This window comes from Lathamus discolor, chromosome 5 (genome assembly GCF_037157495.1).
Source record: "Lathamus discolor isolate bLatDis1 chromosome 5, bLatDis1.hap1, whole genome shotgun sequence".
In the NCBI taxonomy this organism is placed as follows: domain Eukaryota; kingdom Metazoa; phylum Chordata; class Aves; order Psittaciformes; family Psittacidae; genus Lathamus; species Lathamus discolor.
In genome coordinates, this window is record NC_088888.1 from 124863119 (window position 1) to 124869960 (window position 6842).

Consider the following 6842-nt stretch of genomic DNA (forward strand, 5'->3'; position numbering starts at 1 on the left):
CACCCCAACACGTTTCCCAACACATCCACGTGTGGCAAGGGGAAGCCTTCGGAGGAGCTGTTTAATGGGAGCAGCATCACGGTTACTGTCTGTGCGGGAATTTTTCAGCCCATGTTTTCCTCTAACAAAGTAAAAGCAACAAAGAACATAAAACTAAATAGGAATTTGCACAGGGCTGTGTCCTGAAGCCATTTCGGGTAATTCCTCACACTTCCAAAGTGTTCACTGACCGATTCATCCCAGCTCCATTGCTCCATCCCAGAGGATGGAGATCGCACATCATGTTACCGTTATTCTACACTTGGGCAGCACAAAACCATCCCTACGGGTGGTTAAAACAGGAACCCCACCACCCTTCACTGCAGATGACAATGGCCAGTGGAGATGCGGCCGGTTCCTGCAGGTTCGGGATTTCCTGGCAGAGCTCAAGGATCCTTTGTCCCGGAAAGGGCCAGCAGTGGGATACCACACCTCTGGGGTGGGAGCAACCCTGCCCTTGGGAGCAGCGCCGAGCCGGGGCTGCTGCCTCCCTCCTGCCTTCCCCTGCCCCAGCAGCCAAGAGCAAACGCCCTGCACGTCCAGCGGCTGCTTTGGCATTCCCATAGGATTCCCTTTGTTCGCAGGGACCGCACTGCAGACCCAAAGCTTCGGCAAAGGAAGCAAAACGTGCCCAGGGCAGGAAAACCTCCTGCTCCGTGTGATCCCCCCAGATCTTGCTGGTTCATGTGATGAGCATGTTCTGCTCTTTCCTTTCTGGCCTTGGGGCTCTGCTACAACCCCCAGGCTCGCAAAGCCAGATCTGAGTCCCCCCACATGACATCCCAGAGATGATGTCCATGCTTTGGGACACCATAACCCAACCCCCCTGCACCCCTTGTCCCAAGCCCCTCTCCAGGTTCCCTGCAGCCCCTTCAGGCACTGGAGCTGCTCTCAGGTCTCCCCTTCAGGAGCCTTCTCTTCTCCAGGCTGCCCCAGCCCAGCTCTCTCAGCCTGGCTCCAGAGCAGAGCTGCTCCAGCCCTCGCAGCAGCTCCATGGCCTCCTCTGGCCTCGCTCCAGCAGCTCCACGTCCCTCTTGTGCTGCTGCCCCAGAGCTGGAGCAGGGCTGCAGGGGGGGTCTCTGCAGAGCACAGCAAAGGGGCAGGATCCCCTCCCTGCCCTGCTGCTCACACTCTGGGGGTGCAGCCCAGCACACGGGGGGGTTCTGGGCTCAGGCATTCACTGAAGCCAGTTCATGGGGAGCTTCCATCACCCAGCACCCCAAGTTCTCCTCCTGAGGCTGCTCCATCCCTCCTCCATCAGCCTGTGCTTGTGCCTGACTCAGTGGTCTCACTGCATTTCATGAGGTTTGCACCCATGGGTACAAGCTCAATTCTTAGGTTTGCTCTCCCCAAAACGTACGTAATTTCCCAGGTACAGTGAATAAAACTGACTCTCGACACCACACTTTGGTACCCCAAGGGCCTTGTCTCGTCCCTTGCACACCTCGGGAATGCTGGCATGATTTCCATCGCATCCCAAGACTTTGCCGCGCTCGTGTCCGCTGGGCAGGGGAAGGTCAGAGCTGGGCAGGGCAGGAGGGGGCTGCAGCGGTGACTCGGACGTGTTTATGCACAGGGCGCTGATGGATGGTGCGCGGGTGAGTTACGGCTGCCCCGCTCCCGGGAGGATGTCACCCCCACCCTTCCCTTTGGGCGCGGGGCTGCGCTGCCGGATGGGATGCTCCTCCCGTGTCCCGCTGCCAGCACCCGGATCCTCCCCGCCCGGCCCCTTCCCATCCCATCGCAGGCATCCCGCAGCCTGCCGCAGCATCCCGGGATCTTCAGTAAGGCTTTTGTGGATGGAGCCTGGCCCTGGGAGAGCTTTGCTCTTTTTCCTCTGGGTTAAGTCAGGAAACCAGGCTGGGATGCAGGCCGGAGGTTTATCCTGAGCACACGGGGGTGAACGGGCAGCTTTGCCTCACCCATGCTCCCCGGTGAGGGCAGCACATGTGGGATGCACCCAGTCTCCTACCCCAGCATCCACACTGGGAACACTGTGGAGGTGTCATCCGAATCACAGCTGGGGATGTGGTGATGGAGAACCCCAGATCTCGTCTCAGGGCTGCTGCTGATTCAAATACCCGCTCGAGTGAGGCAGCAAAGGGGGATCTGGCACTTTCCGATGGGCAGTGTTATCCACACGGAGGTAAAGGTGGAGGAAAAGTCCCTCTGTCAGATTACAGACCAAGCCTTTTGCACTGCAAATGCATTCGAGGTGGGGCCTCGGAAAGAAAAGCCACTGAAAGAGCCTTTTCCCATTGATGCCTGAGTTTGGAGTGGGGAGGAAGCTGGTGTCGGGTTCTGACGGTGTCATCACAGAGCGGGGACAGGGAGCCTGGATGGCAGAGGATGTTATTCCATGGAGGGGAGGGGGAACCTCCACTGGCTTTTTAGGAAAAAAAAAGGGAAAAGAAACCCTGATTTTCCTGATATTGTTTTGCACCTCCAAAGGAAATTCCAGCACTGGGAACCTTCAGGGAAACAATGAGCGCAGGGCTGGGGGCGAAGGGGGGGTGCCCCAGCTTGGCGTGGTCCTCTCGCAGCCCGGGCAAGTCCCACATCCCACCACAGCCCGTTCGGACACAGCCGGGGCCCCACTTTATTGCTGGCAGAGAATGGGTGCTGCAGGGACCCCGCTGTCCTGCACCCCATGCATCTCACACCGCTTGGATTTGGCTTTGCAGTTTCCTCCAGCCTTCCTTTTTCCAGAGAAAACCACCCAAATTCCACAGCAAGCAGGGCACCTTGGGATGCTCCTGGAATTTCATGCATGGAAGTGTCTTTTCTTCAGAGGGGGCAATATCTGAGCCTTGCTGCAACTGATCCTGCTGCAGGGGTTAAAGGAGCACATCCGCATCACTGCACCTTATACTGAGATGGGAGCTTTAGGAGGAGAATTCTTACTTCTCCTCCCTGAAATAACAAGGCCAGATCCTGCTCCGGCTCTGGGGCAGCAGCACAAGAGGGACGTGGAGCTGCTGGAGCGAGGCCAGAGGAGGCCACGGAGCTGCTGCGAGGGCTGGAGCAGCTCTGCTCTGGAGCCAGGCTGAGAGAGCTGGGCTGGGGCAGCCTGGGGAAGAGAAGGCTCCTGAAGGGGAGACCTGAGAGCAGCTCCAGTGCCTGAAGGGGCTGCAGGGAACCTGGAGAGGGGCTTGGGACAAGGGCCTGTAGGGACAGGCCAAGGGGAATGGCTTGAACCTGCCCGAGGGGAGACTGAGCTGAGCTCTTAGGCAGAAGCTCTTCCCTGTGAGGGTGCTGAGGCGCTGGCACAGGGTGCCCAGAGAAGCTGTGGCTGCCCCATCCCTGGCAGTGCTCAAGGCCAGGTTGGACACAGGGGCTTGGAGCAAGCTGCTCCAGTGGAAGGGGTCCCTGCCTGTGGCAGGGGTTGGGGCTGGAGGAGCTTTGAGGTCCCTTCCAACCCAAACCAGGCTGGGATTATAGGGTTGAACATCATGGAGACGTGTGCTGGCACTCAGAGCTCTGCTCCATTGCAGTGGCCACGGGTGACACGTTGGGGTGTATCATTGCTGACACCGGGGCCATGGGCTGGGTGCAGACATGCCCATCTGCTCCTTATCAGGGTCATTAATACGTGCTAGAAAGACTGTTCTCCCTTCCTCTGCTCTCCCCACTGCATCTCCCTTCCCTCTGCCGAGCCACGAGTCTTAAATTCCTGCCTTAGCAGAAGAGGGGTCGGTGTCAAACGCTTCATTCTGGGTTTTCCTGCGAGGAGCCAGTTCATTTACAAACCTCCAGCTGGAAGGTATTAGGCCCTTAAAACAAACTCAATCACTGCAGCACTGTGCCTCCCTGCAGCTGGTCTGCTATTGATTTGTGCTGATCGCTGGAGCCAGCCAAACCCGGGCTGCTGGCTGCTGCCTTCAGTGTGATGGAGGGCAGGGAAGCAGTGCTGGGGTTTCAGGTGCCGTTGATGCTGGGACCGTGCAGTGGTAGCTGCTTTATTCCCAGCTTTGTTTAGGAAGCACAGAGGACTTGCTGGTAGGAAAAATAATGGAAAAAATGTGGAAAACCAGGATAAATATATTTTAAAATGATGCTCTGAGGGCTGGAGCATCTCTGCTCTGGAGACAGGCTGGGAGAGCCAGGATTGTGAATCACGGAATGGTTTGGGTTGAAGGGACCTTAAAGCTCCTCCAGCCCCAACCCCTGCCACGGGCAGGGACCCCTTCCACTGGAGCAGCTTGCTCCAAGCCCCTGTGTCCAACCTGGCCTTGAGCACTGCCAGGGATGGGGCAGCCACAGCTTCTCTGAGCACCCTGTGCCAGCGCCTCAGCACCCTCACAGGGAAGAGCTTCTGCCTTATCTCCAACCTGAACTTCCCCTCTGTCAGTTTGAACCCATCACCCCTTGTTCTACACCTACAGTCGCTGAAGAAGAGTCCCTCCCAGCATCCCTGTAGGCCCAAATCAGTCAGTTGGGAATGAATGTTTCCAGGGAGCCCTGAAGATGTTTTCTACTATGCATATACAGCCAGGGAAATGACCCCAAAACAACTGCTTTGGTGCCAGCCTCTGCTACAGGCATCTTCCAGCAGGGTCTCAAGCCTGGGCAGCTTCTCTCCTCCCCATCTGTGCCTCTTCCTTCAGTGGCTGCACAGAAAACCCTGGGAGGCTCTTCCAAAGCCAAGCTAATGCTGTTAAAAGCCTCCAAGTCCAGGCCATTAGATGTTCCTTGGCACCTCGGCCTCCCCAGGATCCCGTTTCCACCGATCACTTACTCTCGGCCAACACACGCGCTCTGAAGAGAACAAACTGTTTGCACAACTCTTTCCTCGAGCTGTCCCTGCGGTGCCCGTGTCCTCACCCTTCCTGCACTTCCCGCAGCTGCCGAGCCGATGCCTTTCTTTTCATGCCGAGCTTGCTCGGGATGACAAGGACACAAGTAAACCCTGGCGATTTGCATGATCTCATCCCAAACACTAATTCCGACAGCCTGGCTTCATTTAACGTCTTGGGAGGATGAAGTGAATGCGGCTTTGCTCTGCCCGCCCCTCTCGGAGCATAGAAAATCACAGCCCTCCTTTCAGGTGCGGAGATTGCAGCGGACCCCCCCCGTTCCGTCCCAGACGTGCCTCTCTGAGGGCTGCAAACCTGTTCTTTCCCCCCCCCAGCCATGTCAGTGGGAGGAGGGTTTGCGCTGAAGGGTAGCAGGGAAGCAGCACGAGTTACTCTGGGTCAGAAACAGAAGGAGAAGCAGCCCGGCGTGGATTTCAGCTTCCTGTGCTCTGTGCCTGCCCAGCCGAGCTGGAGGGAGCCCAAAGGCAGGGTTCAATGACTCAGAAAATGCTTGATGTGCTGAAGAGGGCAAAGAGCCTTCCCCTGGCCGAGGGAAGGGGGAGCTGGATGGGCCCCAGGCTGAGCTCTCGGGGAGCCTGAAGACGTTCAGCTGAATGAGAGCGGCTCCTGGCAGGCAGCGAGAGCTCCTCATGGGTCAAACATCCCCCTGTGAACGCGTCGCATCGGCTCCGCTGCCAGCGCGGTTCATGGGACCATGCCATGGCCCTCACCCCGATGGATCCCCTCTAGGGCATGTGCTGCTGCAGGACGGGGATGCCGAGCCCCTTTCCAGGGCTGCTCCCCATCACTGACCGCCTCCTAATCCCCTCCTCTCGTCTCTTTTTGCCTGTCAGTGAGGGGAATAACCCTATATGGGGTCTCTGCTGTCTCTAGCAACATGGAGTAGCCAGGGTTTGGGTTCTTCCTACCCACAAGAATTAAGGTTTTGGGGTTTGGTTTTGATATGACAGTATAATAAATGATAATACCTGCTCTAGTGGACGGTGTCCCTGCCTGTGGCAAGGGGCTGGAACTGGCTGAGCTTTAAGGCCCCTTCTAATCCAAATCATTCCATGATTCTATGCTAACAATGCCATTAATAGCATCAGGATTTGGCAGGGAGAAGGAGAGGCTCTTGGAGCCTGCTTGGGTGCAAAGGGAAAAGCTGGATTTGCTTGCAGGGGCTGTGCACATCCCTGTGAGTACAGGGATGCTGGATGTCCTAGGGAATTACAGACCTTGGGATGACCAGGTTTGGGGTTTTAAGGTGTGCAGCACCCAGTGTTTGTAGGAAACCTCCAAGTCAACAGATCCCAAGGAAATAGTCCTGGGTTTTAAGCAGGTGATGGTTTTCCTTCTGCCCCAGCCTTAGCAAAGGGGCTGGTTTAGCTCTCCTTAGCCTGCATTTACCCTGTGGGGAGTAGACTCCCCTCAGTGCCTGCTGGCAGCACAGCTGCCCTGCTCTCTTACTACAGCAAGACCCCAAATTGACAGCCAAAGGCTCAGCCCCACACTGAAGAGCAGGAGAGGCTACAGATGCTGAGGGTATGACGAAGTACAGCTTGGGGGTGAATTAACAGGTAAATAAGGGTTCCTCAGGTGGGTTTTATCAGGATGAAATCCCATTTAAAGGGTGCAAAGGGCCCCTTCCTAGTGGTGAGGATGTTCCTGGTAGAGGCTGGTGTTTCCCTGGGTGCTATGGCTTGGCAGGGCTGAGGCATGCAGAAAACTGTTGCTGTTATAAATCTCCCCTGGCTGGGCTCTGAAAGCAGCTTCAGCAGATAAGGGGCAGTGCATTGCTCCTTGGCTCCAAGCTCTGCTTGGGATGGTCCTGAGGGAGCAGGGAGCTGGTGGGCTGTGATGGAGCACTGGGAGGTGACGGGTGCTGGTGGGTGCTGCTGTCCCCAGCCTGCTGCAGTGCATGTGCAATGCGGGCTTGCTGCTTCAGTGGTGCCTGGGTTTTCTGGGCCTTGGGGGCTCTGCTCTGTTGCAGAGAAATCCTGTGTG